The 24,684-nt window shown below is 35.2% G+C and overlaps 1 long non-coding RNA gene across 1 annotated transcript in view; it reads left to right on the top strand.

Moving 5' to 3' along the window:
• LOC137851123 (uncharacterized) overlaps nt 1-15,079 on the top strand; it is a 38,758-nt gene extending 23,679 nt beyond the window's left edge. The window contains exons 2-3 of the long non-coding RNA XR_011093018.1: nt 8,796-10,182; nt 13,612-15,079. This is a non-coding gene — a long non-coding RNA (uncharacterized lncRNA). The remainder of the gene's footprint in view (nt 1-8,795; nt 10,183-13,611) is intronic.
• The last annotated feature ends 9,605 nt before the right edge of the window (nt 15,080-24,684 follow it).

The following is a 24,684-nucleotide window of genomic DNA, read 5'->3' as shown; positions in this document are numbered from 1 at the left end:
GACTCTTAGACAGCTGGGAAAAAAAAAAAAAAGACGTTTCCAGGAACATAATGAATAGCTTGTCAATTTTGTGCAATTTCAGATGTATTAAAAATATAAACATAAAAATATAAATTTATTACTCAAATGTCCTACATGAGAGACAGCATCACCTGCTTTCCACTAGCCACATCACTAAAGTGTCCCTTTCTGGATTTTCTTGTTCTTGTATTTACCTTTTGGCAATGTCATTTATCTCATGCCCTCTTCCTCAGGAGAGTCTCTGCTGTCAGCTCTTCTGACTTTTCCTCTAACAACATGCTCTTCATTCAGTTTGTATTGTGTTTATCTTACAATTAACCACCTTACTCCTCTTCTGAAATACTGTGCTTATTCATTTTTATGGTTATCCATACAAATGCTTGAGGACAAATAACAGTACCCTACTGTTGATAATGATAATTCTTACAAGATTGCAAACAAATTTTACAGCATATCTCATTTTCAACACATTTTACTTTAAAAAAAACTCTCATTTCTGTTACTGTGTTTTTGTTTTGTTTTGTTTTTAAATTTATTTTTATTTTTATGATTTTAGCATTGGTTCATTCCTACCTACATCAATTCAGAAACTGAGAAAGTTGTGTGTCTTACATATATGAGAAGCTTTTAATATCTTTGTTAAACTTCTCTTTAGTGTAATTATCCAACTTTCTTTGCCCTGAGCAGTCAAATCAAATCATCTGATTTTTTTCAGATCAAAATCTGAAAGACAAGAATAACATTGCCTTAAAATTGAACTTTGAAGCATGGGTCCTCAGATGTTTTAGAGGTGCTAAAACAAAAATTTATGTTCCAAAGACAGTGATGACACAGGAACACAGAATATTTGTAAAACTATTTTAGCTAATGTCAACCAGGAGGCCAGTCAAAAGATAACTGAGCCACAGAAGATCCACCACAGCTATACCACTTTTCATTTTGCAAGATGCCTTCCAGTCTTGACTGGCTTCACTTCCAGCTTTTTGAAAACACAGCTGTTGTAGCCAACCATGTTTTTGGCATTGACTTCAGATAGAATGACAACTGAGTGGAGACCACCTCTGCTAACCATGGCACTTGAGCATGTGATCTCACTTCACGTGGATTTTTGAAAAGTGCGGTGGTTGTGCTGTACTTTCTTTAGTGGTGTGTTTTACCCAGCCATTGGTGGTCATAACAGCCACTGTTTTGGAGATAAGACTTTGTCAGATTTGATAAGGTGTTAGTTGCTTATGTGGTTTTCAGACATGTTGATATTATAGTAATGACTTTCTTCTAAATGTGTTTAGAACTCAGCTAAGGCCTTGAAATACACCTGGAATCAGCTGGTTCATAGATACCTCTGGAAAACCTAAACAGTCAGCATGATACAAGCACAAAGTGAGCTTTAAATAATGCAAAAGCCACCAGAATTCAGTGTTGTGTTCAGTGAAAAAGAAGAAAGAGTGTTAAATCTTGTCTTGGTACCTTTATTCCCAGTTTGTCTACAGCTAAAGTTTACCCACTGAGATGACTTTCTTAGAGCCCTTTGTATATTGTAATAAACTGTTTCTTCCTTTATCTGACTGCTAGAGCCCAGATAGCAATGAGACTGCCCAATAAATGTGTTAGACTTTCAGTGTGCTGTCAACCTTCACTTCATTCTGCAGAGAAATTTCATGATTTTTGTTGTTTTGTTTCATTATAGCTATTGCATGTGGGATCAGCCAGGTTTTGTATTTTCCTCAGCAATCACTCAAGACTATAGGATTCTTTTTCTTTTCTGTTGTTAGAAAAAGTAGCTATAATGTCTGTCTTTGTGTTACTATTTTGGTATATTCCTGTCTTCTGTATCTTTAAATGTACCACCCATCTAACCCAATTACCTTTTAATTCAGGAAATTATACTACAGCTCAAAGAACAGAAAAATTATAATCACACAGTCAGAAGAGCATGCCTTTTTATTAAAATAAAACAAACAAACAAGTTGACTACATCAAATGTAATCAACTATACTACTAAAAATCAAAATAACTGCATCAGAATTTTAAAGGAGCTTATAATTCTGCATAAAAATGATTTAAAGTAATTTTAATAAATATTTTGCCAGTGTGGGTAGGTATAACTTTGCTTGTCAGCACATCTGTATTTTTCTCTCATCTAATAAACTAGCTAGGACAGTGCAGCAAAGGAACATTATAATATTAACAATGTTGCTGGAAAGCTCTGTGCTTTAGAATGAATTAACTTTCACTGCACTACAGAACATACAAAGTAAAATTGGCTCTGCTCAGAAAAGCAAATTTAACCCCTTAGGGACAGCTAAGCTCTACTAATATTTTGACAACTATTTTTGAGCAGCCTTTGGATGGGAGTCAAGGAGGTAGCTGATATATTTGGCAAGTCTGGAAAAAACATCCCACCACCACCAAATATATATATATATATATATACATACATATATATATATATACATATATATATATATGATTCTATATTATATATGTAAAGGAGGAACCTTTTTATTTTATGCAAAATGTTACATCCTGGGAATGTGCCAAGAGACAGTAGTCAGGTTCCAGAAATACCGAGGGGTTAATGTTGTGGAAGTAGAACTGAGACATGTATCTTATTATGCAAATATTCATTAACAGTAGAAAAAGCAATCCTATTCTGTGGTTGCATACAAGTTTCGGTTTTCTTCCTCTTAAAAATGTATTGGGTAAATAATGGAAAAATGGTTCAGTGAAAATCTGAGGGCTGATAAGGACTTGACCTCTTCTGCATTAGTCCATATAGAAAGGTTCGCTGGAGAAACTTTCATTATCCCACTGGCTTCCATGGGATCTCCTAAGCATTTTTTCTCTCAGAGGTGAAAGCACTGTGTGGGACAGAGGCTTCTGTGGTATGGACAGAAAAGCAAGAAATGGGACCACTTAGTGCCTTTTTAAAATGCTGTAAAATAGATTTTATATATAACATATATTTAATGACCAGACTATACTTATCTAGACATCTAAAAGAGAAACTTTCCGCATAATAGATTTTTTTCAATGAAATTTGGTAATTAAAAATATCTTTTAATTGAAAAAAAAAAAAAAATATATTGAAAATATTATTTTACTATCTGTACAATGGAAGGATTTTCCTGGGATTTTAGGGGGTTGGGGAGACTGAGAAGGTTATCATTTTATGTGATAGTTATTTTATACATTTTCTGTGTTAAAATTTTTAAATCCCCAGCCTGACATACCTCAGATGGGTTAATTTTCTTCTTTATACTTCACACTACTAATTTCCTCTACTTTTAAGCACTCCCTATTCATTTCAAATACCATGGGAAATCTGGAGAGGGTGATATGTCTAATACTGCTAAGTTGCTGTTTATCTTTAAGGTTTGCTATACTGTATTTTTGTGGATTTCTAATCTCTGTCTTTTGTATTTTCTAATACTTATTACAGAGTAAATAAATTCTAACGTGATGCTTTTTTACTCGGTGTGTTTTTGTCATTATATTTTATTCTCTCAAGAAAATTAAAGAGCCAAATATGAGGAGGAAGAACGGAAACTCACATGGTAAAAAGTGTTGCAAGGATTCTGTAGTGTATTCTGTAGTGTGCTGAAGACTGAAAAGAGACAAGTGATTTCCAACTGTAACCCTTTTTTTTTTTTTGCTGAAAGCTCTATTTAGATGTTTTCTAATGTATTTTTCCTTAGCCAGCTCACAGACTTGCTAGCCTTAAAAAATTTAAAAGTTATAATGTTCTGTTGGTTTTATATCTCCAAAATTTCACCCACTTCCAAATGGAACAAATTATCCAGTCTGTTTTCGTACCATGGGCTAATTAAAACACTATTATTTTCCTTTATTTCTTTCAATAAATCTCTCAGTCCCCTCTTTGCTGACTATTTCTATCTCATATTTTTGTTTTAAACCTACCCTTTGCAGAAATGATTCTTCAGAAAACTTACTTGACTAATTTGATTATTAGTTTTGAGATCTATTCTTCATTACTTACAGAGATTCACTTGCAATCATATTTCATTCTTCATCACATAAAAATGGCTCACTTCAAAGCTAGCAAATCTGTTTGCTTGATCAGCTTTACTTTATCAGTATAAATAGCCTACTTTTAAGAGTCTGTGAGATGTTTCTATCATATACAAATAGAAGTATACATAGAAGCAACAGACTGTACAAGACATCCTAATATATAAAAATATAAATATATGAATATATAAATAAAAATTATTTAAAATTACTAGTTTCCATGTCTCATCCAAAAATCTCATTTGGTCCATAAAAGTTTAGTCTACTCAGTTTCCATGAAATAGAAATAATTGTTCCTCTCCTCTCCTCTCCTCTCCTCTCCTCTCCTCTCCTCTCCTCTCCTCTCCTCTCCTCTCCTCTCCTCTCCTCTCCTCTCCTCTCCTCTCCTCTCCTCTCCTCTCCTCTCCTCTCCTCTCCTCTCCTCTCCTCTCCTCTCCTCTCCTCTCCTCTCCTCTCCTCTCCTCTCCTCTCCTCTCCTCTCCTCTCCTCTCCTCTCCTCTCCTCTCCTCTCCTCTCCTCTCCTCTCCTCTCCTCTCCTCTCCTCTCCTCTCCTCTCCTCTCCTCTCCTCTCCTCTCCTCTCCTCTCCTCTCCTCTCCTCTCCTCTCCTCTCCTCTCATTTCTATCATTTATAGCAAAATGCTGGCAATTTATACTACTCTCAGAATGTGTTAGGTGCTGTATATCTCTTCCTAGAACTGCTTAAACAGAAATGAAGTTCCCAAGAAAATACTGAGAGGTTGTATTTTCTCAGGAAAAGACTGAGATGGAAAAGCGATCCATCTTCAAGTCTTCTGGAATAGTCTTAAACTGGACAGTTGCAAATATTGTTAACTGAAAATAGGTGCAAGAGTTATTTCAACACTTTACTTTGCCCTTAATATATCATTACAACAGAAAGAACCTGATGAAGTCAAGTTTAGAAAAAGGGTGTTTGGTTGTTGAAAATACTTATGAGAGTCTCTATTTATCTAGTCTCTATTTGTTATCACTATGGTTGCAAAACTAATTTTCATTATGGGAATGAAGTTCACAACAATAACAGAATTGAGAGGAATGGAAAGGCTTACTGCTTGCATTAGGATTAATGCTAAAAAATGTAAGATCTGATGAATCAGACTGGATCAATTCTGATCTTCCTGCTGGGTGGCTCTGTGATCTTGGTCCTGTTTCTGTAAGGATATGTACATAGACTTCAGTGTACCTTCTTATAATACAGAAATAATTTTCACAGGATTAAGGTGTTTTCGTTTTTTTGTTTGTTTGTTTGTTTTTGGGCACGTAACTGTAATCTGTAACTCAGAAGGAGCTCCCAAAGATTTATGTACATATATGGGCAATTGGAATTCATCTCATTACTACATTTTTGTTGATGACCCTGGAGGCTATGTTGTCCTCCAGTCATGAACAAGTAGCATGATTATACACAATGATATAACGGTTAATAATAATTGATCTTTTATTTTTTTTTAATCTCATCACCTCCGTAGCCTTAACTTCATATTTTCTTATCATTTTTTTTTCCCCTGACACCCTCTTATTAATCCTCCTAAAATGCAAAAATATGACATGAGAAAGGAAGACCTGCTTTATTTTGTAAGCAGCTTGCTTGTTTTTAATAGTGAATTAATTACTAAAGTAATTGTAGTTTTTCATCTGTGTCTGGTGTTTTCATCTTCATTCCTTTGGCCTTTTTTTCCCATTCATTCTCTGCCTCTCAGTTTAATCGTTTTAACTTCAACCCTAAGAAACACAAATGTGCCAATGAACAATAAACTTGAATCAGTCATAGGGTCAGTGTTTTATTTACCAAAGATTCCAACAGCTGCTCTAAACACACAGCACCCTAAAACATTAACCCTCATCAATGAAGACTTAATTAATACACCAGAATGTAGTCAATTAGATGACAGATGAAAAGATTATCTTGTTTCTTATCAGATACCTGTCTGTAACTACTATCTCTGATCCTCAGTGACATTTTAATTTATATATTCTGCCTCAGAATTATTTCTTATACTGATATCTTAGCTGTTCCAATGAACCTTCTTGTGACTTTCGTGTTTACAGATTGCTGGTGATTGACCCAGTATACAATTATTAGTCAGTAGCATTTATGTATCTGCAAGAGACAAAAATCATGTGTCCTTCTTTGTTCATTTGTTAAGATTGACTTTTGGAAAAAGTATAAAATATTTCCCTTGTGGAAGTAGAAAAACAGTAACAGAAGTGAATCTTTATTCCAGCTCATCCACTTCAGCCTTAGACTAAGAGCTATTGGGAAATCTGTAAGGTTTGAGGTGTACTTCTATATCTCAGTTGCTGTATACATTACAGATTTCATATTCTTATCTTCCTTGGCATCATCCATGTCTGGTCAGGGTAGACCATATCAGGCAATTATTGTTCTTAGTTTTCTTATGGGCTCTATCTTGCTCTTCCCTAACAGTACCTAATAACAATATAGACAGATGATTCCTAAAAGCTGCAATTTAATTTAAATACTCCAATCTTCTCTTTTACTCTTGAAACTCCCAATTTTTTATTTATTTATTTATTTTTCATTTATTTTCCCTATAAATATTTGGCTAGGATATGAAAAAAAAAAATGTGAAAAAATCTCCAGTCTGAGGAAAATAACTCATCTGAGAGTCAGAAAAGGTATGGAAATTATGGAAATTGTTAGTTTAATTGGTTAACTACCTTGAGTGCATCTAAATCCAGAAGCATGATTTTCAAAAAAAAAAATACTGCATATTACTGTTTGTTTTGCTATATGTCATCTTTCTTTTCTTGAGTGTGTGCGAAAGTTTGGAGAGGAGAAAGACTGGGAAAAAATGCCAAAAGGATATGACCACTTGAAGAACAATAAACTTCGTAGTTTGAGTTCTTGCCCTAAGGATGCTCTGACATCTCAGGGCTCCTTGTTTGTAGGTTTTGAAGGCAATCTGCATTTTCATGAACTGTCAGACATGATTGCCAAAGATGATGATATTATGGCAATGAGATTATGACAAAAAGATTTGATTCTGTGTGAGAAACCTTCATGTGCATTGTCATAAAATTTGAAGAATTTGAAACTATAGGCAATGAGAACAGACATAAAATTTCTAACCTAAAAATTGCAACTGTGTGACTTTATTTATTTATTTTACATTGCCAAATAAACCCTCAGTAAAAATAAACTGGAATGAATGGAAAGAACATTAGGAATTTTATATTGAAAGTCTTTTCTCTGTCTGAGAGAGCCACTCTGTAAATATTGCCTTTTAAAATGGCTACCTCAAATGCTTGGAGCTCAGATCATCCCCTCCCAGTTATGTCTATCAAAGCAAATAATAAGCAGAGCTCTTGCTGTGCCACTTTTTCCATTATGCTTGTCAATGAAGAAGCAGAATAAAATTCTCAAGATGTGAGAAAAATGGAACATATTTAGTTAGAGGGATCTTGGATTCACTTATAAAGTATATATTTTCTTTGAAAATGTTAAATTGTTTGAGAGACAGGAACTGAGAATAACAGCTTTTATTTTCTAAACACCTATTACATATGAGTGAAAAATATGTATCTGTGTAACTCAAAGAATAGGCTTAATTTTTTGAAGGATCACACAGATAAGCTCTTTGGGGAAAGGTACAGATGGTTGCATGTACACCCCGTAAACTCATGGGTGTTATGGCAAAGGCCAAATCCTTTGACAGAAGTATCTGCTTGTTCCTGTACATATACATGCAGCTTTGTTTTGGTTTAGAATTCTGTAGGCATAATGAATTTCAGTTGCACATAAGGGCAGCAATAGGGGCATCCACCAAAAACATTGTAGTGTCTGTAAACTAGAATACAAACTGTGTTCTCTTAAACTAAATTAAAACTTTTAAAATGTACCTAAATACTCCTGTTATATTTTGAGAAAATATTTTTAATGGAGGTCTGGTCTGCAGCAACATATGCTGGCTGGTGTGGATGTATTTTGTTATGGTTTCTTGGTTTGCAACTCTTCTGGCAGAAAACCTGTGCCTGATTTCTGAACTTAGCTCTGCTGGCAGATATTCCTGCCTAGCTTGTTAAATCAGCTTCTGAATAACAGCTGATTTCACATTTTAAGCATCAATATGTAACCACGTAGCTGAAATCAGAATCAAGTGTCTTCAATCAAAAATGTTAAAAAATAAGAAAAAGCAGTCATCCCCCCACCCTCCAGCTCTCTGGCTGCCTGCCATTTTGTAAAGATATTTCAGTCTCTGTAGCTCAGGCCTTTTTTTTTTATTCTAATGCCTCCTTGTGCAAATGCTTCTTCTCATGTGTCTTTCTCTTTGCTGCGGGCATAGTGCACCTGTTTGAAAGGAGCACATTACTTTTTTTTTTTTTTTTAATATATATATTTTTTTTATGATTTCCCAACTGCTAGCCCTGTTGGCAGGAATCCGTCTTCAACAGCTGAGAAAGCAGAAAAGCTAAAGCTCTTTTGCTACTTAGAGAGCTACCTTCAAGTTTGTGAAGTGCCGTGTGATGCTACTAGAACTTGCTTCCCTCAGATTCTCTCTCTGAAGCTGAAATTTTGGCAGTAGTGCTGATTCCCACTTGTGTAATGAGACGGTTATGTTTCTGAGGGACATCTAGTCAAGGGCATGGATAACCTTTTCCTGACCTGCTGCTTAATTCTTCAACTTTGTCAGCACTCCTTATAAAAATATGGGATCTATTCCATATTACAGAATTTGATATACCCATTTTTCTTTTTCAGAGCTGAAATCCATATGGCGTTTACTTCCTGCTGATACCTCCACTCCAGGAATCTCTTCAGAAAACTAACCAAGACTCAGAAAGAAATACATAACATGTTCTTTGCTCTATGTTCTCACATACCTAAACGCCATTTGCAAAATCAGAGCCCCAGAGAATACTTTGGTGAAGACCAGGAAATTTTAACTCCAGTTCAACCTCAGTGTTGAAGAATTTCCTATTCTGGCAGTCACAGAAATGAATCACCCTTCTGTGCTACATGCCTCACAGAAGCACTGCTCCTTAAATGTATCCATATCCCCCTGGACCACGGATGCCAAGCCACAGTTCTTCTGTGCTACCAGCAGTAAAGTTTGTGAAGTTGGGACATGGTTAATAATTTTGTAGACTTTGTTTAACCAAAGCACAGTACTGCTCATGGTTCCACAGCTCGACTGACTCTAAAGGGCTGAAAAAGTAGCACAAACATATCCAGTTTGATAAAGAAGACATGGTTTTGAATACACACAAGAAACAGTTCTTTGGAGTAGGAAAGTACATTTTAATCTGTTGACTCTCAGTAAACAACTTCACACTGGGCGAAGACAAACTAAATGACAATTATACTATTCTGGCAATGAGTTCATGAGGAAAAGGAAAAACAGAAAATCCATCCATACACACTCTTTACTCAAATGACACAACTTGTTTTCTTTCCTTCCTCTCCCACCCCCCCCCCCCATTTGATGCCTGTCTTTTTGTTGTTGTCTCAGTCTATTCTTCATATTAAGTTCCTACATTAGTCATGTGCTTTTCAGAGCATCTGATTGTATTTTAGCCCAGGCAAAATCAATTTTAGGATGGTGCCCCCATGAAAGATTTACGAAGATGCCTCTGTGAGAGGTGGCTGCTTCCAGATGTGAGCATAGCACTAGTGCAACCACCTCTGCGTTTTAAATTTTTACAAACATATGGTTTCCATTTTGGTAAATTCTACATGTCAGTCAGTTCAAAAGACCTGATACATTTTATATTACAGTTATTCAATAAAAGGCATTGTCCTGGCATATCTCCAGCCCAAGGGCAAGAGAAAGTGTTCTGACTATGTTGGGATTTGTTCAGCTCTTCTTCTTAAGTCTACAACATACTGATGAGCTATATACACAATAAAATCAAAGTTAGTCACAGGATGATCTTTAGGTGGTGAACATCCTGAAAACAAACAAACAAACAAAGGAATAAAAAAGGAAATGTGGGGGAAGGGTGAGCACTAGGATCAAAATCTTCAAGTACTGATGGAAAAAGTAAGAATATGATCTTCCTGTCCATGGTAAAAAGGACATTGCAGCAAGAATGACTGAAATTATGCATTGGTAAAAGTAATGGTGCATTGGAATTAATTGAAATTAGTAAGTATTCATCACTGGATGATTTTTATGAAGAAGATACAGAAATGTATAGAGCTGTTGCTGTTTGGAAGAATAGGATGAGGTAGATAACATCATACATTCTGTTTTGTAACAGATGGCAGAATAAAACAAACAAAAAACAGCAACAACAACAAACACCCTAGTAGTTTGGCCAGAAGGCCTAGTTAGAAACTGGTTGTTTACAAAGCACACCTGCAATGGATAGAAAGTGTAGGCAAGCAGGAGGGTCATTTGGTACAAACATTTCTTACAAAGTCTCTCTTATGTATTCTTAATGTACCATGTATAGTATCTATAGAAACAGAATATACTATTATACACTTACATTTTTATGATGTGCAAGGTGAAGAAACATAATGCTTGAAAATACTTTTTACATGTGCACAAATGCCATCTCAAACAGAAAAGCCACTCAACTTGGCTGTGTATTTTCTTCTCAGAGAATTAGACGGGAGATAGAGAAAGAAACCCTGGCAATGCTCTTAGTTTGAAAGGTGACCATTTCTCACTAAATCTATTCACATTGGAAGGGAATAGGTGGTAGCTATGATGAACACATAACCAAGAAACACTGTTTCAGGAAGAGAGAACAGCAGAGACAGGATTTTGTTGTATATGTCAACAACTGTCTCTAGTGAACAGTATGTATCTTAGATTATCTATGTTACAGTAGATCATCTCTGTACAGCAGAATTTGACCTGGTATTGGATTATAGCTTCTTAGTTATATAATTAATGATATTAATATTAATAAAGATAATGTTATTAATATTATTAATATTTATATAGATATTAATATTTAGCATATAAATTTGACTATAGTTGCCAGCATTTCCATATGTTGCCTATGGACACAGGCTATTGCAGATACAACAACACGTGTAGATACCCCAGAGAACCTGCACCCAGAGACATGTTTAAGTATTTTCCAATGAACATAAGGAATCAATGTTGGGTGCTGGGTCTGTGTTCCCTTTGGCAGACACAATTCAGGTCCTTTCTTGCAAGGAAAAGGTAACAGAGAGTTGTTTCACTGCCTTAGGGAAGAATAAGAACCTTCCCAAGGATGCAGTGCAATCAGTACCTCCGTGCAATATGTGCATTATGTGTAGCTCTTTTATCCACCAATTCACATTACATTCAAATAATTTTTTTTAAAAAGTGGGGTGATATGGTACAATGAAATCATAGGGTGGGTGAGCATCTTTGGATGGTAAAGGTAAGAAAAACATTCTCTAAAAATTAGCTTTATTTTTTGAATACTAATATTGTGAAGTCTCCATGACAGTCAGACGGACAGAAGCACAATTAAGTCTGCAAATGGATTTCTGCAAGGACATTTGTTAAGGACACTGAGCAGAGTAGAAAAGCGAATGTAAAAAGTTACTTTTGACACAGCTAGAATAAATGAATGAGGTAAAGTTTTGTCATTTATATTTGACCATGGTATTGCTGATATTGTTCCAGAATTTCTTTTTTTTTTTTTTTTTTTTTTTTTTTTTTTTCACATTTCCATAACTTAATCACAGAATCACAGAATCACAGAATTTCTAGGTTGGAAGAGACCTCAAGATCATCGAGTCCAACCTCTAACCTAACACTAACAGTCCCCACTAAACCATATCCCTAAGCTCTACATCTAAATGTCTTTTGAAGACTTCCAGGGATGGTGACTCCACCACCTCCCTGGGCAGACTGTTCCAGTGCCTAACAATCCTTTCAGTAAAGAAGTTCTTCCTAACATCTAACCTAAAACTCCCCTGGCGCAATTTTAGCCCATTCCCCCTCGTCCTGTCACCAGGCACGTGGGAAAACAGGCCAACCCCCACCTCACTACAGCCTCCTTTAAGGTATCTGTAGAGAACGATAAGGTCACCCCTGAGCCTCCTCTTCTCCAGGCTGAGATAGCAAGCTAATTGCTTTTATTTCTTCTGTGTACTTGCTTTTCAAAATTAGTTTTCCTTTAACTTTTTCTCTTTCTTTCATTCGTTTTCTTCTGTTCATACTCTTATGTCCTATTGTGCTATTTGCATTTTTCTCAAGTTATTTGGGATATGTTCCTGAAGTTTAACAGTGTAAGACTACCTACCTCAGCTGAAAACCACAGACAAAATTTAAATTGTAGCTGTAGAAGATTGGCTTGATGTTTTGATTCTTCATCAAAAAAAAAAAAAAAAAAAATAGATTACTTGCTTCATTTTTATGCTATAAAATGGAGAGAGTAATGAATTTATGTTTTGAGACAAAAGGAAGTTGCATTTAAAATGAAGGTAGACACTTTACAAGAAAAAAAGAATCTGTTCAATCAAAATTGTATCTTTCTGTCAAAGAAAATATGGAGTAGAAAATTTTCATCCAGTTCACTTCTGTTTTCTGTACATTCTCATGGGATAAAACTTCTCATTCCAAACAGAAGAAAGAGAGCTAAAATCCCTAAATCATATACTTCAACTTCCTATCATATGTCAGTGAATTTTTCCTTCAGCTTTCTTTTATTGCAGCTGACTTATATTTTTCTTCTTATATGTTCAATAATTTTAAGCGGTCTGTAACTTCTCTCAGAAACCTCTGCAATTCTTGATACCCTAAAAAGTAAACCCCCAGACATGATACCTACTAATTTCAGTGTTTAGTTTCTCAGCAAAACAAACAAACAAAAAAAAAACAAACATCCCTCCAAATAAAAGTGTTTTACTTTTCATCAGCATTATTTTTCAACAGGGGGAAAGATATTTTCATACTCATATTCCAGTAATATTCTTTTATATAATTTTCTCTTAAATAAATTCAGTGAAGGTTATGAAAAGGCAATCTTATTGATTATACAATCTTCTGACAGCTGTCATCATAGGACACTATGATATTTGACTCTATCTTTTGAATTGCTGTCTTCATTTTTGCATTTCCGCTGTGGTTTAATAACTTATGGGAGTAGTGATCATACACAATTATATTTTTACTTTCCCTGTTTAATTCATATTTCATCTGATCCTCTTTCTGTCTTCACTTCACTTTCAATATGGTAAATATCATACTGTCTACATTATAAGAATGTTTATACACAAAAAAAATTGGCTATCTCCTTTCTCATAGCTGTAGGTACCATTTTTTTCTCTCATAAACCAGAATACTGTGGAGTAAAAATTATTGTCTACTATGGTTGCAGTATGGAGAAATTCTGTATTTTATTCATTCAGAAGTTCAATAGATAATGAGCTTTCATGATACTGCAACACCATGAAAAGACTGTTGGTAACATGGATGCAGCTGAGGAGTTAGTACTTTTATACCACTGTTAAAGATGTAGCCTTTCAAAGCACGTACCTTCAATGACTTTTAAAGAAATTAGCCTATTCAGAAAACATTTTCCTCTAACCAGACTGTCCTGGACTTGACATTGTTTTGCAGCCCACAAACAAAGGCCGAATGATTAACAGCAACTACTGAATGTGAAACCTCTGGATTTAATCCCAGGAGTCTGTATCACCCCCAAAAGGGCTCAGCAACCAATACAGGATCAGGATCATGAAGTCTTTGTTAAGTTCTCTTATGGCTGATGGATATACGATGAGAAAATACCCTAAAGTGTGACACAAGAACATAAGGACATGGTAATCTTACATCTCTGTAGTCTTAAAACAAATATTTCTATGAAGTTGTGTTTCCCTTAGAGTTGAACTTGGTTGTCTATCATTTATGAAACATCAAGCTCACACCTTCCCCTCCATAGGTAAACCTTCCTCCCTGTAGCTGACTATTTTCACAAAAACAGTAAGAAATTACTTTGTGACAGCTGAGCTCTGCCAGCTGAAGTTCATTCAAGTGAAACTGGCCAACAGGTTTAAAAGTTAGTAGCTCACTGAAGATTCAGTGGGAACAGGTGAAAAACACTACATTTAGTACAGAATAATCAGTTGTCCAAAGATAGGCTGAAATATAGATACCTAACTAGCTAGCAAAAGCAGATGTGTAGATTAGTGTTGATGACAAGTTAAACAATGCCTTACTATTCAGACAGACATATATATTATAGTGGATAAACAGGAATATTGTCTGTTAGCTTGAAATACATTCTCTACCTCTAGATAAATATGGAACATTTGAGAAAAATACAGAGAAAAACAAAAAGGCTCAGAGTCTTTACAATGCAACCTCCAAGGAAAGTCTGAATAGGCAGTGGTATTTGAATATAGAAAGCCTTGAGGGTGGATGTGATATCCGATGTCAAAAGGGTAAAAAGCAAAAAGGAACAAAATGAAATTACATTCAAACTCTGTTGGGCAGGACAGAAAACAATAGGTTAAAATCACAGTAAGGAAGGTTCCGTTTGTGTAACATGAGAGCTTTTAAATGCTAAGGAAAATGGAGCATTTGTTTGGACAAATTATCATCACAGAAAGTCTTTAAGATAGAGCTAGACACATGTGAGTGGGAAAAGTTTAAGGGAGTGCTGATCATTCCTTGGAGAAGGAGAAAGGTGTACATGTGCTCTTGGGCTCTCATGCCACCCACAATCTACATAGGTTTGTTAATCTGTCACTGATGCACAGACTTGCAAACAGTACAGCTGTTGAGCTTCATCTTGTTAGAGAACTGGGCTAGAAATAAAAGCTGAAGATTTGAAGTGTGTCATCTTCCTTCTATACTGCTCAGATCTATTCCTCCTATCTGGTGGTAGGCAAATGGTTAGGGAGCTTGGTATTTGAACTATGGATGCCTGTTATCCAAAACATGAATGAAACAATAAATGCAGCTGGTAAACAATACAAAAAGTGATTCTGAATATTTTTTGTGCTTTAATGCAACAAATCCTATTTTATTCCTGTTAATAGAAGTGTTATTTGCTGTTAAAGGTTAAAAATCCTCAGTCATATTGTTCCCACAACATATACTAGTTCAAAAATAAATAATCTAATCTACTCTGATTTATTTATTAAATTACATTGTGTGTTTAGGGTCCAACAATTATTCATTGCCTTGCCAGACATCCAGTTAGGAAACAGGAATCACACAGTGTAGTTCATACGACTTGGAAACATGCTATGAACAATAGCCAGTAAATAGCAGAAAAAAATCACATAGAATCACAGAATTGTAGGGGTTGGAAGAAGCACAAATCTCTGATTGAGATGTGTGTTTAAAAATAATTATTGTAACTACAAATATGGGAATAAGTTTACAATTCATTCACAAATACAAAAGTTATATGCCTTTTAAAATAAGTTATGCCTAATTAATCGGTGACCCAATTCTTATCATGACCAAATTACTCAAAAAATATTTTGCTGAGGTAGCTCGTGAACCTTGAGGTCTGCTTTTTGCATATTCTATCAGCTCAGTGGAACAAGATGGAGCACAGCAGCATTAAACACGCAGAGGAAGAAAAAAGATAATGTCTTCACCTATTCTGATTTGAATGTGACTGCTGCTTTGGTTTTCATCCTCCAATTATCGGAAGTGATCACACAGAAACTAAAAGCTGATGGAACATCTTTAAGCCAGGTGCTGCCACTTATCAGCTCTAGTATCTGCTTTTTGCTCCCACACTAATGAAAAATGATTTCAAAAGAAATGAAGATCCTGTTTCAATAAGACTGGGGAAAGATGTAACCTAAAAGCTGTCTACAGACTCAGGAATAAGTGAAATGTTTTGACAGGGAAAAATATGTGTTGGCAACATTGCTCGACTCAGATTTCAAAAGTAAAATTGAAACCATACTTCTACAGGGTGCAGACGCTGACAACTGGAAGCCTGTTCTGCAATATATAGAAGTTCAGAATATGCCAGCCATCTTCTCCTCTCCCCAGTTCCTTTCATGTACAGGACAAATACATTTCAGGGAAAAGAACAGTCTGACTTGGTAAGTTCTTGAAAACAAACAAACAAAATCCAAATCTGACTCTCATCTGACTGCAGAGAGTTCAGAGAATACACACAGCATCTGTATTTATAAACTGTCTACATAAAACAGGAATAAAGATGATATTCTTCAGACTTCTGTGGTTGTTCCAGGCTGAACTTGGGCTGAGTCCATCTCTGTGAGCAGAGTCAGCCTATGTGATGTGCAAAACTGGACCCATGAAAGAGTTACAGCTGAAGAATCTAGACTTCAATTTTAAAAAAAGTGTTTTGAAATGAGGTTGTGAAGAAGGGATTCACTAGAACAGTTTGAGCAACAGCTATGGAATGTGAAGTCCCTAGATTTGTACAGCCAGGGTAGTACCAACCCTTAAATCTAATGAAGAAACTTTGAAAACAAACATTTTAAAGGGTGTGTGCTGTGTACCTAATTTCATGGTCATGGTCACTGCAAGATGGTAATGTGTTTCTTGTTTGTGTGCAATTTGTAAAACAGCTTTTGACCAGAAACTACAAAGGACAAAAACAGTCAAATACCTCACTAAAACATTCAAATACAAAATTTAAAAGAAGGGTCATGGGGTCAGTAATTCTCTCAGTCTCCTTCCGGTATGTTCATAAGAGGATATCTAGAGAAAAAGTTAAGATTCCATTTCTTGAAACAAATTTCAAGCAAAAAAAAAAAAATATATATATATATATATATACATATACAAAAATCTAGAATATTGACTTTTCTCTTTCCTTTTGGACAGATATTAGTTGTTTCACTATCGTTCCCTTGATTTTTATTTTCTTTTTTTTTTCTTTTTATTTATTTTTTCATTTTCCTCCTGTAACATTATACAAGCTCATATAAGGTCAAAATCCTTAAGGAATTTGTTCGACAACCTTCCTCTAAGGTTTCCCAACACTATATATTAACTTTCTGCTGACATCTGATGCTTTGTTTCTCAGGGCAGTTAGCAGAGGAGGAAGCATATGTCTGAATCTTTTTTCAAAGAATCAATTCTGCAGATTCTGTTCCCAAAGAAGTGCATTTATAAGACATATTTCAGCACTTTCTGATTTGGTTTGTAACACAGATATTGCTATGCTGTATCTCCCGTCTCCATTTTCTGGTGCTGCAGTGCACAGGAGGTTTTTGTGTGTATATGGTTCTTCCCAAAGTATGAACTTGACATAGGAATTGAAATGATGTGGGTCCATGTGCAGATCTGGTCAGCGAAAGGTTACTCCTTCAGTAACTCCTGGGTGATGCTCACCTTCTCTCACGCTAGGACAGGGTATTGCAGAGCCCTGTCCTATCCTATCTGCCCCAGCTGTGTCCAGCAAGCCTACAGCCTAGAGGAATAGGAACATGATCCAGCTTTGCAAAAAGAGGGCAAAAGGGGGGCAAAAAGGTCTTCATGGCAATCAACAATTTCCACAGCACCTTCATGTGAGCCATCACAACAACAAGACAAGCCTTTGTCATGACCCCACAAACAGTGGTGTTGTACAGCAGCATCCTGAAATGCTGAGTGGTTTTATAGGCAGCTGTGCTGACACATTTCCCATACATTCTCTTGTTTAATTTCTTCCATGGTTTTCTGGAGTTAAGATAGGTACCAAGTGTCTCAACTTCATTCTTATGGTCCTTGTTTGAATTCAGTTACTGAAATACATTATAAGCCTTACCACTAAAGGTATGTGTGAATTAACTACACAAAACAAACAAACAAACAAACAAACAAAAACCATAAAAAGTGGGGGAAGTAGCCTAAGAGAAGAGAAGGATGTGAAAGGAGAAGAAATGATAAAATTCAAAGCAAATGGGAAACAGGAAAGAGTCAGAAATTAAAGAAAATTTTCTTCTCATTTAAAAATTTATTTCCACCCTCTGGCTGGCTTCTGTAACAATAGTTATACAAACCACCAACACCAACACTGTAGGGATTATTTTTTAACCTATTAAAAAGATGGGAACATTTCTGGCTGAAAATATTAAAACACTTCAAGTAAAATATTGTTGAAAATCATCTATCATCGTGCTCATTGCAACTGTCTCTCTCTCTTTCACTTTCTCACACTTAATGTTCAAGACTTCTGTAGCTGAATAGGTCCCTAGATAATAAGTAGGGATGTGTAAGGATTGGTTAAGAAAACTAAAACTAGGGATAGAAGGTGAAAAAAAAAAGCATGAAGGAAGACAAGGAAGAGGGATGAAATGGACTGAAAGAGAGAAAGTGAGTAGAGATAAAAAAGAATAAGAGATAAATGGGAAAGAACTTGGCTTTCACTTGCACTGAATCCTTTGTACAAATCTGACAGTGAAAAGTTGCTCTTATTCTTTTTTACCTCTATTCCAATAAATCTAAATTGCAGATAGACCTTTCTGATTCACACCTAGAAGGAAAGAGAAGGAAGAAAAAAATAGATATAGAAAAAAAAAAAAAAAAAAAGCAGGAGAAAAAGATAACTAGGGCTAAAAAATAGTGAAAAAGTTCTTATGAACTTCAGCCTTTTTACTTCAATTGTTATGTACAGTTATTAATAGTTTTCTGAATTTACAAACAATTCTATGAATATTTTGAAAAAAATCCCCAAAACAGAGCTATTGGAAAATTTCACTGATGTTGTTAGCTTTCAGTCATTTTTACTTTAAATATTAAAAACAAATATGTGGTTTAAGAGGAGGAAGTATGTTTTAAATAAATATCAAGTTTTAGAAAACAGGAAGAAGGAGACTAGTGAAAAGCAAATGACATTGTTACATTGGAAAGACCTTACATAATAGCAATAATAATAATAACAATACTACTACTACTATTAATAACAACAATGACAACCAATTACTGAAATTAACATTTTAAAAAAAGGATGGCACTTTATGACAACATCAAAAGCTTATATGTCACTAAAGGAAAAATTATATGAGTGGGTTTTTTTTTAGAAATTATGAGAAATGAGGCAGAAAAGAAACACAGAAAATGATATAGTGAAAGCTATAAAAACAACCAAATGTTTTTTGATTCTCCAGCTGAAATGAAGATAGTATTTTGGATCCAAATAAACATTTTGTTTGAACTCAAATGAAATGTTTTATTTCAATTTGATGTCCTTTGTTTACTTGCAAAATATTTCTAATGCAAATTTAGATCAAATTTTAAATGGAATAACATTTTAAAGTTATTAAAATGTCAAAAATAACTCAGAGTGTTTTGCAACTCTTTTCCAAGGTTATTTTTTCCTCATGTTGAATCAGCTACATAAATTTGACACTATTTACAAATAGTTACAGACGTTCTCGTTTTGCATTCTCTGGCTTGTAAAACAGACGACCTTTTCTGACAGGCACTGTGTAGAAAGTCAGAGATTTCTTTAAGATTTCATTTTCTGGTCTTTTATTTCTTTTATGCTTTGTCATATTTATTCATCAACCTACTGGGAGCATCCAGAAGCCCAAAAGCTTTCTAGACTTAATCTCATGTTTCAAGAACCTTCTTGAACCTCAGTGCTTTCTCCTCTAAGCAGCCAAGCTGTGTACAGTGGCATGTCCTGACCTTTGGGGAGAGACCCTCTGCTCCCAGGATGACCATATGGTCTTCTGGAAAAAAACAAACAAACAACAAAACAAAAAACAAAACAAAACAAAATTGCCTTGACTGGGCTCTAACAAAGGTTTATTTGATCTGGCTGAGGGTAATCCTAATTTTCATTTCTCCAGTTTGCTTTTGTAAGTGGTCAGGCCACATCTGCTCTGTGCAGCACCAAAGATAGCTTGCAGCTGCCCATGGAGGATCAGTTGAACATACTTTCTTAAATCCTTCTCTGTTGAGGGACCAGGTACTGTTAGGAAGGCAGATTTTATTCCATTTCTTAAATGGAGAAGAGCATCATGCAAACAGGTATAAGTAGCATATGTGGTGGTTGTGGGTGCTTTGGACCTGAAGGGATATTACTAGAAGCGTGTGCTTCTGCAGGAGCTGGCTGTGCTCCAGTTGTTGTCCCTGTCCAACTGATATAACTGATAAACTGTATTGATATAATTCCCCCTGCTCTTTGTCGGTAGATATCAAAACTCTTAAAGTATCAGTATCCCTGTTTTAAGTATATGGAGACTGAGTCTCTAAGATGAAAGTGACTGGCCAGCACTATTTTGGTAGAACTGGAAACTGAGCTTGTGAGTCCCGTTATGGCACCCTGAGCACCACTTAGCCATTTTTGCTTGCCCCAGACTACTGCACTGCTACACTCAGTTATAGTGTTGTAATGAACATTTTGTATCCTAACAAATTATTTGAATGCATATATTACATCTCATATTTCAGAGCAGTGGCTGCTCTGAAATGATAAACATACTTCAGGTTTTTGAGCAGGATAGGCTCAAGTTGATTTCCTACCAGCCGTATGCCAACTTGCATTGAATTTTTTTAAAGTAACTCATGATTTACTGTGGAGTGAGTGGGAATAAGATCATACCTACTGGGTGAATGGTTTTTAAATTGCTTGTTTTCTGTTCCTTGTCTTTCAGTTCCTATTTCGTTAACCTCATGTTTTAAAGTAACTATATGTTATATTTTCAGAAATTCACTACGGGATATATTCTACTCTGAATGTATACATGTAGCTCTTCCTAATACTAGTGGAAGTCATGAACATGTACTGAATAACACAATGCAGTCTGCCTAAATCCTATGGGGAATCGAAGTTCTGACTACAAGAAAAAGAAATCACAGTATTTCAAAATGCCAATTGTAACATTGCAATGAGTTCCAGGCACATGTTTGCCAATAATGAATGGAAGAGTGGAGATACAATATTGGAACTGTCTCCTGCAGAGTGATATCATATATAATCATACATACTGTCAGCCTGCTTGATTATGTTGAGGATTGCAACCAGCTCACTCAAAAACAGAGCAGAATTTTTTTATGTCCCCCAAATATAATTTTCATGAGAAATATATGAATGAAGTTAATCGGTTATTACAGCAAAGTAAAAAAAAGTGGCTCCTGCATCTATATTTGCATAATAAACATAGCTTTGTGAATTCCTTTTAGAAAGATAATCACACATTCAGATATATTCATTTCCTTAACTTAGAAAAAAAAAAAAGTGTTAAAACTTCATTCTATCATTTTAATTCATTACCATAATGTGTAATTTAATGTACAGAAGCAGCCCATAGTATTAATTATCTTTTTTTTTTTTTTTAAATCTATGATCACAATTCAATCATTAATCAATATATCAAACTTCACTCCATTTGCTGTGGTTTGTTACAGGGTGTCTCAATTGATTAGGCTATGGATTTTTTATGGATCTTGTTTTATAAATTGAACCTAGTCAAGTAAACATAACATTTGGTAATAGTCTTCATAGCAACTGTCAAAATGACTTATTGTTTTTCCAGTCCTGCATTCCTTCAGAATTAATAATACCTTTGTGCCCTTTATAACACTTATTATTAAAGCTGTAAAAGTTCTCTATGTTTAATGAGTGGATGTTTCATTATATGTATGGTTTGCTTGACAGACTGAAATTTTTTCTAATCTGTTTCTCTTTTCCTCTTGATTGAAGGATTGTAAATATGCAATTAGCAGCTGGAGTAGAAGTAAAAGCAGAAAATGTCAACTGTCAAGTAGCTCCACTGAAAGACACATGATGTTTCAAGCTAAGACAGAAAGACAAAAGCATCTACCAACAAGGATGAAGGCTGCAAAATCTCTCTTTAAATATTCCATTAATCTCTTCCGTGAAATAAATACAGTCAATACATCCAGGAATGAGGAATCCACTATCAAAACTGCAGTTTATTTTTGCAATAAAGCTCTGTGTGGTAATAATATACTCCATTGCCAGTAGACATTCTGTATCTCATCTCTGTTATAATTCATAACATATAGCCTTTTATGTAACATATCGCTGGCCATATCCCAGCAACATTGCTGATTTTCCAAAAATATATATATGAAAAGAATGCAATGCATCATTGTGCTCTGTACTATATTTCCATTCTAGACCAAAACTTCTAGTTCTGCTTCCAAACAGTAGATTTCTTTTAAGTCCTCTCTACTAAAACCTGGATATGTCTTGGCTCTTATATGTGACAGCTGACTCTACTTTACTCCAGAATTGTGGCAGAGGAATGCTGGAAGGAAGCAAGAAGGATGTACAGAGATATTCATTTTCATCAGGAAGCCAAAAAAAATCTATTTGATGCAACATGTTATGTATCTTCAGGCCCTATAAAAGGTCTAAATAATTATAGGAGGCTGAATTCTCTAGGCGCTCTTAGAGATTCACATCACTAGGAGAGGTTTGTTGTGAGACAGAATTAAAAGAATAAGGCTAGTTTTAACCTATAAATGTAAAGACTTTGCCAAGCCAAGATAAGCAGAGAGATGAACTCTTGCCTGCACAGCTGCCCTCTTAAACCATCATATTAGCCTTGGCTTAACCTTCATGTGTTTTCTCAAAAGCAGCTACCATAGAGTTCCTCTGGGTTTAATGCTGTGAAAAAAAAGTGGTTGTTCGATGTGTTTTTAAATATTAAAAGGATGTGGTAATAACCTCCCTACCAACAAAAGCTTTTGGTAGCTTTCTGGCCATGAGATTAGTGACTCAAAATTATTATTTTTTTATTTATGTTTTTTATATATACATATATATATAATTTTTATAATATTTTCTTTATAACTTTCAAAGAGATAAAATAAGTGCTTCTATTAATCTCATATTGTAGATTTCCACGTTGCTGGTTATGCATATTCAATTTTATTCTAAATTTTCACAGTTCTTACTATTTTTGTTTTATCTGTCATGTATTTGCTAATGTGTCTGTTATGCTTGAGGTATATAATCTAAAAATGACATATATATCCTGTAATCTAATAGGATTACACCTAAAGATATATCTAAAAAACATTCATACAATGCTAGCTCTGGTATTGATCAAAACAGAAAACAAGTGCACTGATTGTGTCTCTATTGTACTATAAGTAAATTTTATTCCTGCAAATCCCATTGATGATTTATCTGTTTTGCACTGGTAGGACAGGTGAAACTGCTGGGCAGTCTCACATGCCATGGTCTCCTATGGGGCTGGGATCCCAAGTACACTGCTGCAGGTGTGTGCATCCTCTCTGCTTCCAGAGTGCTTCACTAGCATCATCACAGCTTTTGACAGAGCTCCATGATAACAGATGTGTGGGCTTATATTCTACTTCTTTTCTGGCATGTGATAGCTTACACAAAAAATAATCAGGTTTGAAAAGGATATTTAATTTTATTTTTAACAGTGTAATTAAAAGTTTCTTGACCTATGTAAAATCTGAAGTACCTGTCAGTGTCTTTTCTCAGTACTTATTTCTCTCATATTATCTTAACTTTGCTGATAGGAATCTGTTTTGATATACATTTTTGTTTTGTTTGATATACACGTGTTGATATCATTAATCAAAATGCAGTCAACACAGTCTTAGCACACATTAAAGACCATGGCAAACCTTAAAGTAATAAAATGAAACATAGTTGAAAACTGGTTGATTCCAAATGATCTAGAGAAAAAACATTAGAAGAGAAACAACCAGTAACATGTTGACACGGAATGGCAAGTGCAAATTAGCAGCAGGGGCCTGGTGCTGGAAGCCAAAGCCCATCACACTGGCCAAGGCAGTGCCATCTCCTACAGGCACCATGTCCCACCACCCTGAGTGAGGTGAGCAGGACAGGTTGTCTCAACAGAGACTAGAGATCATATGTAGGGCCAGCATAAACCTGTTTCCTTCATCAGGTGTCCATTGAACTGGAAAGAAATAAGAATATGTAGGAGCTGCTCCTTTATTGTAGTGAGTTTTTTTTTGTGACATCTGTTTCCACACCTTGCATGAGTTAACCAGAGGTTGACCTAGTTTATATGAAACAGAATAATAAATAAAGACAGGCCTATAAGTACAGGTCTAGATTTCAGCAGGAAAAACTTTTGTGAATTAGTTAATGAAGTCTGATGGACTGAGGAGTTGAGGATTTTGTATGTGGAGAGAGGGCAGAATTTCCCTAAGACAGGGTGCTAAATTGTTAGGGTTTGTACACAAGCAATAAAAGAAAAAAGAGGGATTACAGAGCTAATTTGGTAAATGATCACCTGGGAAGTATGCTAGTATTAAGGAGAAATCTTGTAAGAAATCAAAAAGGCCTGAAGCAGCAAACCACAAGTCAAAACATATAGGCCTTTCATGAGAAATTCCACAAGTTAAGCTGATTTAGTTTGCGAATACCAAGAAATTCTGTAGACATACAGAAAATTTCTAATGAAAAATACTAAGGGCCACTACTTTGCAAGAATGGGCTAGACATTAATGACATTCTAACTGTAGACTGGAAACTAACTGAACAACTCAAACTTGTCCTCAGTAAGAATGATACCCTTTTACTATAAGGATATACTTAATATTAATAAGAATCTCCTGAGCTGTCAGTTTCAACAATCTGGAAGTGACACTAAATTCTTTTTCAAGCTGTAAGTCTACTTTAGCTGAGAAAGATGAGGAGAAAATCCAATGCCGATAGACACATGAATCCCCACATGCTTCTTGTCTCTGCTGCTTGTTGTGAAATATCAGACACAGGTCCTT

This window comes from Anas acuta, chromosome 2 (assembly GCF_963932015.1).
Source record: "Anas acuta chromosome 2, bAnaAcu1.1, whole genome shotgun sequence".
Classification (NCBI taxonomy): Eukaryota; Metazoa; Chordata; class Aves; order Anseriformes; family Anatidae; genus Anas; species Anas acuta.
This window is presented reverse-complemented; position numbering and strand designations above follow the sequence as displayed.